This window comes from Procambarus clarkii, chromosome 58 (genome assembly GCF_040958095.1).
Source record: "Procambarus clarkii isolate CNS0578487 chromosome 58, FALCON_Pclarkii_2.0, whole genome shotgun sequence".
NCBI lineage: Eukaryota > Metazoa > Arthropoda > Malacostraca > Decapoda > Cambaridae > Procambarus > Procambarus clarkii.
Window position 1 is genome coordinate 14,429,029 of NC_091207.1, and position 12,421 is coordinate 14,441,449.

The following is a 12,421-nucleotide window of genomic DNA, read 5'->3' on the forward strand; positions in this document are numbered from 1 at the left end:
TAAGGGGACAACGTACCGCGTCATAGGAAACCCAACAAGGACAACCTTTTGTCTCCCGTCTACACTCACTCCCTCGGGTAACGAGTCTCTCACGATCAGGGACTGGGCTGTGTGAGATTTTTTTCTACGCCTACCTCCCTTAGGAGGTGGACTACAAGCTTAAAGGCTGCTCACGGCAGTTAAGCAAGAGTCCAATAGAAAAAGGTAAAGCGGAAGCAAACTGCCAGACCTCCACCACTAGGGGTGAAAACCTGTCCACAATAGACCGCTGGTTCCTCTTAGTTAAACAGGACGTTAAAACCAATAAAGGGTAACCGACGGGTTCTCACAATCAAATATTTATATTTGATGTGGCGCTATGAACTGGAATTCGAATTCCCAATGACAGCCGTCATAACAAGATCACATCAACATTTAATCGTATAAAGCAGAGCATGGGTGGAAAAGAATGGTTGAAGGGTTGACATCAAAGACCGTTTTCTATAACATAACAATTTATTAATAACAAGAGACTAACTACTACATTACCGAGTTTACGTTACGTTAATGTCCATCCAGTGGCACGATAACAAACAGCTAAATAGCAACCCTTGCTGTGCGGCTGCATACTGAACTAACCGTAACACAGGTGTGCCCACTGATGACGCAATATTGCAAATCAAAAAAATATCACAGACTAAGTTACACCACAGCGAGTGGTTACGTTATTGTCCATCCAGTGGCAATTGCAACACAGCTATTCAACAGCCCCTCGAGAAATGACAGCAGGCGCCATCCTGCTGGCACTTCGGGCTGACAAGTGAACTAACTGAACAATGATGCCCACTGGAGAGACAAGCATGCAATCAATAGTGTCACGGCTTCCCTGACAGCTACTCGAATCACAAGCTTAAAGGTCCTCCTTCCAAACAGGAGTGACCCCCGTAACTAGGCGGGTAGTCCAACAGTGACTCCCTCTATCACAACCCAGTGTGAACACTCTTTGCACCTCCCTACAAGAAGTTGCACGGTAAACAGTAAACAAAGTCAGGCAAGGCGGGATTCTAGGACACAGCTCCAGTAATCCCTAAGTTACTCTACTCTCGTCACCAAACAAAAGAAATTGCCTTAATCAATTACCAAACTGATTATGTGATTAATTACGTTAATTGACTGATCACGGCAGTCAGCAACAAAGTACTACGTTAATCACAACTAATTGTCTCTCATAGACAACAACATGATGGTACTCTATGTTAATCATTAACACTTGTCTCTCTTAACACATGTCACCTTGTTAACAATAACTCAAACCTCTTATATTACATCACACTTGACTCCTTGCAAGTATTTAGTGAGTAATTCTTAATTAAGGTCAAACGGACCACTAATTACATCCCCATTGAGTTACGTTAACTAAGCCTACCCTAACTTGGTAGCTTCTCAACAGTCTGTGTCACTATTTACTTTACTGAGCGTTAATTACCCTAATTAACTCCGAGCAATTAATTAACTGTCACCAGGACCGATAATTAATCATACACAAATACGTCTCACTCTGCACTGCCTAAGCAGGTCTCATCAAACACTGAATTCACAGGAAAGGAGTTAATTACCCTAATTAACATGAGTGCAATTAATCCACTGTCCTCAGACGGGATATGATTAATATAACGAGTTATGCTAGCTCCATGACCTCGCTTTACCGAGTCATCTGAGTCCTCAAGACTCCAGACGTTAATTACTCCACTAATTAACCTGAGCCACTAATTGCTATACCCCCGAAAGGTAATTAGTCCCGAGCAAATTCCGTTAACACAAATACTGACAGACTCTGACAGATCCTCTCCCACTACGTGAATTCCTGATGAGAATGCTAATTACATAATTAGCTAGAGTGGTCAATTAGTTGTCATACGGACAATTAATTGCACCAGAGACGAATCTCGCTCAAGCTCAACACTGTTCTATAACAGCTCTCACTCACTCAACAATAAGTGTGCACCTCTTATCCAGTTAATTACCCCTTTTATTAACTCACTGAATCCTTAAGTCCTCGACACAACTTAAAGAAACAAAGTAACCCCAGTGTTACATAGGTCACACTTACTACGGCATGCATAACAACACAAATGCACTGCCCACATACGGTTGCAGCTACTGCAACTCGTTAATTACTGTGCCCACACAATAATGACACGGTTGTGCAACAACAAGAGTATACCAATATTACTGCCCCCCCCCCTTTATCTTGCAACCGTTGCAAAGGACTACAATGAGCACACACTTACCTCAGCAAGGCAATTAACAATCAATTGCCTGCTCTCATTAAGTACTGTGAATTCCCCTGAATAATCCTAGAGGTCCCTTAAACCATCAACACAGCTCCTAGGGCAATAATACTGTATATCTGATAACAACACTGCACAAACTTACAGCATAATGATGCCATCAGCATACCCCACTTGCTAATGACATCATTAGGCAATCAGTCAGCAATCACATCTACTGACTCACCACACAACACAGTACATAAAAACATGCGAATGAACACATAGAAATGGCATTCACATAATCAATGAAAATTATATCACCAGATAAATGTATATCTAACTACACAGACCTCAGGGTATCCACTGACATCCCTGCAATGCTGGCCTGCCTATCTCTGCAATGATAATAATTTTACATGCTGATACTCCATAGCACTAATCCAGTCTAACCGATTATATAGAATCGACAACTGGATCATTTATATGGTAAATCTCTACACTGACCGGTTACATACCCGAGTCACTTATATATAACTATATATATGACAATGTCAGACCATGGAGGAAAAATGAAACAGGAAATTTCCTTAAGTACTTTCGTATATTAAATACACCTTCTGAAGATGTATTTAATATACGAAAGTACTTAAGGAAATTTCCTGTTTCATTTTTCCTCCGTGGTCTGACATTGTCACATTCTTAATCACGTGTTTATTTTCGTGATATACACACATAACTATATATATGTCTACAGTGTGGTACCATGTACAACATCCATCTCCAGATACATCCCAACCAGTCACCTGGACGACATTACAGACAGCTGTCTCACAGCTGCTTCCTCACTGTAACCACATTTATTGTACTCACGGCATCCTTAAATCTTCAACAGTCCTTTCCCTGGTCACTACCTCTCTGGCTGTAAACACCTAGCTCGCTCCTTGTGTGAGGTGTGGCCCTAGAATGTAGAGGGAAGGTGGCCCAAGCATGTGGCCACCTCGTGGCCCTAAGGGGTGGCCACGGGTAGCGCATGACGTCACAGCATCCTACCCGGGCTGAGCTGGTGCGCGGGGTGGGGTGGGGTTTGGCCGCGCGGGTGACCTGGTGGGTGGCCTCTGGGCAGCTGGCCAAGGTGGGCGGCGCGGGTGGCGCGGCCCTGGGGCGGGCGGCACGCACATGGGATGCCTCATGTAGGCTGCGCCTACAGGCATACACACGTGGATGGGAGATCACTTTACACCCCATCATCAGCATGCTCGCTCGTACACTCGGGTGACAATGGCCGGCGGCGTCACCACAATGACGCCACCAGGTAGAATTCAAAGTCCAACAGGGGCCTGTAATATCACCACAATTACACTCGGAGGCCTGCCCATTATTCCACAATTGTCCATTAACACTAGACAGGATGCTCAGACCCGAGGGATGAGGGATCAATCTGATACACCATGAGGCCAGCTGCCTCATAGGTTAACACTGTAACTGTCTCTTAGTTTGTCACATCGGCCCCAATTTCACGCAAATTGGGCCTTGACACAACCCAGGATGGCAGGAGTGCAATCCACGATGAGTAATGACACAGCGATTAACGGGGGGTGGAGGTGGCAGGCTGCCACCTCCACCCAGCTACGTCTTGCTCCAGCTCGCTGCCCAGCTCAAACTGCCGATTTGGCGGGCTAAGGTAACTCAAAATGCCCATATCTCCCCCCCCCCTACCTTGTCTTGACCAATCAGCACAAAGCCGGCACAACTCCATGGTGCTGCTTCCAATCACAGCTGTTCGCGCCAAAACTCAGCTTGGAGTAGAGATGCCTAAACCAATAACAGGCCTCCCTCACCCTCAGGCGTCCCATGACATCACAAGGAGGGGAGGCCTAAAGACAGTGGCGCAATGTCTCAAATGATTAGGGGGCAACGTTCACGCCTCTGTCCTTCCCCCCCTCTAATGATCTAAACAAGTACCTACTCACACCGCTCACTTCCAACTCCCATCCTATTTCACAGAAACAGGAAAATTTCTGTAATTCTCTCTACAGAGCAATCACAGACTTCTGACTAGTCTTAAATGATAGTCCATAGCAAGAGCTTTCATCCAACACCCCACAAGTGTATGTTAGTTTGAAAACTTCTTGACTAGAGTCCCTAGAGCGACTAGCCTAATCTAGAAAACTAGGAAACTAGCTGAGGGAATCTACATTCCCTCACAGGCTGCTCCACTATCTCTGAGCACTACAACTGATCTACCAGTATGATCACTCGTTACATACCCGCCTGAAGTGTGAAGGGCAAACAATCCTGGTCCTTCCTGATTAGTCATCAGAGACTGGGTTCCCAATGGTGGTGTCACACAACCCATCAGCATCACTTCCCTATGTGGACCGCTACCTCTTCTGCTTCGGCACATAGCAGCAAGGTGTCCTTTCTGCCCACAAGTCCAACACACTACATTCCTCCTTGGACTACGGTGTTTCGGACTGCTAGGACTAGTCCTTCGGGGACTACTTGGGGGCATCTTCATAGCACTTTGTGGGACGGGTGTCTCTTCTTCCTGACGAGGTTTGCCAAACAGATGTGGGTAATTCTTAGGGACACACCTAGTGGAAGACCTATGCGTCAAGATGTATTCTTCAGCCATAGTGGCTGCTGCACTTGAGGTCTCCACCTGTTGTTCCTCTAAGTACGTTTTCAGATCCACTGACAGACAGTCTTTGAAGTCCTCTAACAGTATGAACTGCTCGAGGTCTTCTTTTGTCTTCACCTTCCGAGAAGCACACCACTCCTGAAAAAGTCGTTCCTTGATGTTCGCAAACTCGGTGAACGTGTGCTCCGAGGTCTTCTTCAGGTTCCTGAACTTCTGCCTATAAGCCTCGGGCACCAATTGGTAAGCCATGAGCACGACCTTCTTCACCTTGTCGTAATCACTAGAGTCATCAAGGGACAACGTGGAGTAGGCAATTTGGGCCTTCCCATTCAAGACGGACTGTATCATGATGGCCCAATTCTCCTTTGGCCAATCCAAAGAGGCAGCAACCTTCTCGAAGGCTGCAAAGAACTTCGAAACTTCCTTTTCGTTGAATTTAGGGACCATCTTTATATTCCTTACCGGATCGAAACCACTCATTCCGTTGTTTTCCTCTGACCGTCTAATCACAGCACTTCTAACTCGTGTTTTCTTTCCTTCTCCTTTTCTTCTCTTTCACGTTCTTCTCTTTCTCTTTCTCGTTTTTCTCTCTCTCTCTTTTCTTCTCTTTCTCGCTCTTCTCTCTCTCGTTTTTCTTCTCTTTCTCGCTCTTCTCGTTCTCTTTCTCTTCTTTCTTCCCTTTCTCGCTCTTCTTCCCTTTCTCGCTCTTCTTTCCTTTCTTGTAATTCTAAACGTTTCATTTCCATTTCCTTTTCTTTAATTTCCCGTTCTATTTCTAATTTCTTCCATTCTATCTCACGATTTATTTCTAAGGCATGCATTTTGACAGTTAGAAAACTTATATTCAGTTCACCTGCATCACTTTCAATGTCAGTACCTTTATCTTTCTTTTCAGTGATAGCTACCACCTCGCTTTCCTTTGTACTTTGTGCCTCGCTTTCCTGTTTCTTCCCTGTTACGTACCTCTATAAGATACGTAATTAAATAAATTAATATGTACATTTATAATTGTGTATAAATTACATGTATGTATATTGATATACTTAGATGTTCTATGTAAAATAATTTCATGTTACATTGTTGGCGTTAGGCCCAACGTATCGTGGGAATGATTGTTTTATTTCTTTGTGTACTCAGTTTCCCATGGGAACTAATGATTTATATGTGATCATATGTGGGTAACATAGGTGAATAATAATTGTGTGAACTGTATCTGGCAAATTGTCGTGGGATAATCCGTTGCTGGATGAGCATGCCATCATTCCCCTTTGTATGTGTATTTTAATTACTATGTAAAGCAATAATTACCTTATTTTTTGTTATACCAATATGTATTGACCATTCATTAAGTTAGTTTAAGATTACTCTTGTCACAATATATTGCTCCATTGTAGAATTAATAAATATTGTAACTTTGGCAAATTTTTGCGGGGCAGAGGCAATGATTTTGACTCCTGCAGATATGTAGGTCAGTGGCTGATACGGGGCTGGAGAGATCACATCTTTGTAGAGTTAAGTCTGTAACATTCATGTTGTGCCATATTTTATTATATTATATTAAGTGTGATGACAATACTTTTTGTTTGTTGTATAAGTTAACTTTACCATCTGTGTTTTTATATTATACTGTATTCAATATATATATTATAAGTCCAGCGGAGAGAGAACCTCGCATCCTAGGGGTCCAAAACCCGGATTTCACCCGCACTTCGCCCTGATGGCATCACCATATACCCATGGAAGGAGGGTAGACAGTTGGTGTGGGACTACACATGTGTATCCACCCTGGCTGACACCTATGTACACTTCGGAGCTGATCAAGCAGGTGGGGCGGCCAACCACAGGGAAACAGCAAAATCACTCAAGTACAGGCGACTGGAAGGTCAATACCTCTTTGTTCCCATAGCGTCTGAGACGCATGGCCCCTGGGGCAAGAGTGCCTTGGGATTTCTCAAGGAATTGGGTTCCAGGCTCATTGACGTCACCAGAGACCCAAGGGCTTCCAGTTTTTTATTTCAGCGTCTCAGTGTGGCGATCCAGAGGGAAAATGCTTGCTGCGTCCTCGGTTCCTGTCCAGAAGCGGAGGAGCTTCAAGAGATCCATAACCTTTAGGCATTTGTCTTGTATGTTTTGTAACCTTTAAATACACAATAAAGGGGGAAAAAAAAAGGGAAGGGGGTGGTAGGAGAAAAGCACACAGAAACTGTATTGGAGGGGACCTACATTCCCTCCAATGCGTTATGTGTGGTTTCCTCCGAGGCTATGGGTCCCCCTTCTTCCAGCCAGAGGTGGTACTCCCTTCCCTATTATAAGTTATATGTATAATTTTTCAGTCCTAAAGGAAAATTTTAACAAAGTGCTCATTACTTATTAAGGGGTTACACTGGTGACCCGCTCTTGTGAACAGCCGTTTTTAGTAACCCTAGACCTTTTTTTAAAGTTGGCTGTTGTAGGGTCACGAGCCGTAACGAACGATAGGTAACAAAGAGTTATGGGGGCCTGTGCCGGGAAAAGTTGTTCCCACTTAAACTTAACGGTGCTAATCTAACCTTGCCTTCCTAGGTACCAGTGTGTTAGGTGTCTGTGTTTCTTAAGAACTATTCCATGTACCAAGCAAGCCTTCCTGTGTGTCAAGTAACAACGTTTCACGATTTTGAGATAAGTCATCCTATATATTTGTTTGTGCAGTGAGGCCAAGCGAATTTTCAGTGTGGTGACAATTTTACAGTGAAGTGTAGTGCAGTGCCATTGTTTTAATTATTGTTGTCAATCAAGTGCCAAGTGTTAGTAACGATGGAGGAGAAAGTTGTATCGTTGGCTCACCCAGACTTTGAAGGGATTAAGAGCCTAAAAAAGACTGATTTAATACAAATGGCAAATCATTTGGATTTGACCGCCAACAATAGAATGGTTAAAGCCCAAATATTGAAAGTCATTGTGACGCATTTTGTTGAGAATGGAGAGTTAGACGAAGAAATTCTAGAGGAGTTAAGAGAGGAGTCGAGTGATCAGATGACGTTAAAGCGTCTTGAGTTAGAAGCTCGCCAATTAGAGCTTGAAGCTCAAAAGGAACAGAAACAATTAGAGCTTGAAGCTCAAAAGGAACATAAAATATTAGAGGCTGAAGCTCGTCAAAGAGAGCTTGAAGCTCAAAAAGAACAGAAAATATTAGAGGCGGAAGCTCAGCAGAGAGAGCTGAGACTAGGCGGTTAGAGGTTATGGCACAGTTGCAACTAGAAGCCACAAAGAAGCAACAATTAGAGATTCAACAACAAATGGCTGACACTAACTTAAGGCTTGAAACACAGCGTATGGCAGCTGAGCATGGAAATACTAGTAATGTTTCAACAAATAGTGATAATAATCCCATAAGGATGAATAAGTATATAGAGTTACCCAAGTTTAATGAAGAGGATCCTGAGGTTTTCTTTGCACATTTTTATAAAATTGCCATCAGTATGAACTGGCCAAGGGATCAGTGGGTAGCCATTATGCAGTCTCAATTTAAGGGGTGTAGTCAGGAGGTTTTACATCCCTACCTGACGCTCATTGCTTTGATTATGAATTTGTAAAGAAAAGCATCTTAAATGCGTATCAATTAAATCCAGAGGCACACAGGCAGAAGTTTAAGAACCTAAGGAGGGTAAGCGATCAGACAATAGCAGATTTTACTCGCCAGAAGACGAATTTTTGCAACAGATGGTTAAAGTTACTTTCAGTAACTGAGTTTGATGCTCAAAAGAATCTTCTTATAATGGAAGAAGTATTGTCATGTCTCCCAGACAAGTTGTCTACTTTTATGGCAGAACAAAAGAATGTAACAGACATTTATGAGCTGTCAAAGCTCGCGGATGAGCATGAGTTGTTGACTAAGGCCCAGTTTACGGCCACTTCACCTAAGTCTAGTCGTAGAGTAAATTATAATGCTCACCGAACTCCTTATCAGAATCCATCCAGTCCTAGTGCTCCAGTTACTCCCATGAGCTCTTCTCTTACAAAACCTAACCCTGCTACTTCATTGTCAGGAATGTCAAATAATAATAAGGTTATTTCTAAACCTACAGTTGGTTCTACCAGTGTGTCCACTGTAAGGTCTTGTTCCCATTGTAAGAGAAAAGGCCATGGAATTAATTCCTGTTTTATATTGCACCCTGAGTTACGACCAACTGGTCTCATTTATTGTAGAGGTGTGCAAAATAAATTTACTAATAAACTTGTAACTGTAAACCCCAATTGGGTGAAACAGTATTCACCATATATGTCTTCAGGTGAAGTTTTGTGTATTAATGGGAAGTGGAAGCCAGTGGTTATTCTTCGTGATACAGGTGCTTCCCAAACCATAATTTCATCCAGTATTCTTTCTGATGTTGAAAAGAGAGAGACAGGAAAGTTTGTTGTTCTTCAGAGTGTTGCAGGATGTAAAACTGTACCTCTAATAGACATTAATTTCAGATCCACCAATACACCAAGTTTATGCACTGTGGGTGTTAGTACACAGTTGCCCATCCCAGGTGTGGATGTTATATTGGGTAATGATGTGGCCATAAATCATGTTGTGGGTGAGATTGATCCCCGTTTGTGTAAACAGCCAGTTGCAGACCATGTTTATTCTGCCCGTGCTGAAATTAGTTCTATGAATGAACAACCTGTTGTAGAAGATGGTTTTGTCCATTCTACCTGTGCTGATGTCAGTACTATTATAAATCCAGTTGTCAGTTCTAATGTTGTTACTCAAGCATTTGTTCCAGTAACCAGTACCCCTTCAATGGAGAAGTGGGATGTGGTTGTTCCAGATTCCTGTGTGGCCGATTTAGTTGTTGAGAGTAAGCCTGATACTATGACTCTGCTTTATTCCAATAAATTGGGAAAGGATGTCCATGTACCATTGTCTTGCCCGCTCACTACGAACGTTGTGCCAGGAGTTGAGAGAAACTTAAAAGCCACGACTCTGTATTCCAGCCAAGTTAATGGTTTAGGACAAGATGTCGGGTTGGCAGAAGTATTCCCGCTCACTCCAAGTTTAGAATCAGTTGTCGAGAGTAAGTTTGTTGTAGAGGCCCCGCCTCACCCTAGTCAAGGTGACATAATAGGGGAGGAGGTCAAACTACCTGTTACTTGCCCGCTCGTTTCAGATTCCCGTAATTTATGTGCATTGAGTAGAACTGACCCTAAGATTTCAGAGAGAAGCAAGGAGACAGTCTGTACTGTAGATCCAGTTTTGGAGAGTGTGGGAAAGCAGCCAGAGGATCAGCTTCTGTTGAGTAGATGGAGACCCATTGAGCCTCCCTCTTCAGTTGTCTGTGAGGATGTGACCCAGCTTGGTAGTGATATTATTGATTGTGAGCAGACAGTACTCCAAGCAGCTCCAGAAGTCATGGGAGGAAATTTGGGTAAAATCATTGAGAGTGGTAAGGTAGCATTTGCATCTAAGTTGCGGGGTTGTGATTCTTATTCCATATGGAGTAAGTATTTCTCATTGGGTACATTGAGTCAGAGTGTGTGTAGGATGTTGAAATCTACTTTTATTCTGCAGGAGCCATTTTCTTGTGAAGTAATGGACTGTGGGACATCTTTGAACTTGTGGTTGAGCAGAGAGAGTTTACTCAAGTAGGTTGTGCAACCAGTTGTTCTGAGGAAGTGGTGAGTTATACTAGAACTGTGTCTCTATATTCAGATCCAGGTTATTTTGATGCACGAGTGATGAAAGTGTATGTTCCACTCAAGTGTGGTGTTGACTTTCAGAGTCATATTGGAGCTGACTTTCAGAGTCATATTGTGGGTGAAGGAGTAAATCATACTGGGGAGCAGATGTGTGAGGCTTCAGGTGTGTATTTCAAGTTATCCTACCTAGTGTTAATCATTGTTAGGGGTTTCAGATTGTCCTTGGGTGTTTCCCAGGTAATCTGCTGTGCATCTTCAAGATGTTAAGACCCTTAAACCTTTTGGTTGATTGTTTGTCATCAGACGTAAATCACTTGGGAAGTGATGGTGAGGGTTGTCAAGTTTTCGGTATGTTAGTCTTTTGGAAGACTAGACGGTTGATGAAAGTGTGTGTTGTGTTCAAGTTCACCATCAGGGGGTGTGAACTTGTCTTGAGAGTTATGATTGAGATATGGTGCCTAGGCATATGCCTGTTTTCTTTCACTGATCGTTATGACAGAGTTATGAGGCAATTGATTTCTGTGTTCCTTATGGATCATCTGAGTCAGTTCGATCAGGTAGTCTTTGCACTTATCTTGGTTTGAAGGTCAAAGGTTTGCTAAGTTGAGGTGTTGTGTTTCGGAAGGTTCTATGAATGGGAAAGTTTTTTACATAATTGTGAGGTTTAATGCTAATTTCTCTAATTTTAGTATCCATTGGGCGAGAGTATGTGTTCCACAGAGGATCAAGAGTGATGAAGAGCAGATGTCTGTGTCAGAGCATACCCAGGAGAAGTCCCAAATCTACTCAACATCCAGTCAGCTTCAATTAAGCAGTTCAGCTCCAGAAAAAGGGAGTAATGGAAAATGGAGTCTGTCCTGGAAAAATTCACCATGTGGAAAAGGAATCACATGGAAATATGGGACTGATCTTAGAGCAATAGTAGAAACAAATAGAAAGATAAATTGCCGTGATAATTGTGTGAAAGCAGCTACGTTTATTGACAATTCTATTCATGCTAATAATGATACTGTTGTAGATAGGTGTATGAAATATGATCTGAATCAAAGTGAAAAAAATGAGATAGTGCCCTGGAGAGATACATTTGCATACTCCAGTGAAACATATGTAGAACATAGTCATAAGACTGAAATTTCTGAGTTTCATGTAAGAATATATTTGGAGTGTTTTCATTTTTGTCCAGAAATGTGTTCTTATTACTTTTACATGTTTGGTGTAATTAATACCATAAATCTCAAGTGTCATACATTTTACTTTGAAAAATGCCATTGATCTTCAATCCATTGCATTTTTTTTCTTGTAGGTGGAAGTGTTACGTACCTCTATAAGATACGTAATTAAATAAATTAATATGTACATTTATAATTGTGTATAAATTACATGTATGTATATTGATATACTTAGATGTTCTATGTAAAATAATTTCATGTTACATTGTTGGCGTTAGGCCCAACGTATCGTGGGAATGATTGTTTTATTTCTTTGTGTACTCAGTTTCCCACGGGAACTAATGATTTATATGTGATCATATGTGGGTTACATAGGTGAATAATAATTGTGTGAACTGTATCTGGCAAATTGTCGTGGGATAATCCGTTGCTGGATGAGCATGCCATCATTCCCCTTTGTATGTGTATTTTAATTACTATGTAAAGCAATAATTACCTTATTTTTTGTTATACCAATATGTATTGACCATTCATTAAGTTAGTTTAAAATTACTCTTGTCACAATATATTGCTCCATTGTAGAATTAAAAAATATTGTAACTTTGGCAAATTTTCGCGGGGCAGAGGCAATGATTTTGACTCCCGCAGATATGTAGGTCAGTGGCTGATACGGGGCTGGAGAGATCACATCTTTGTAG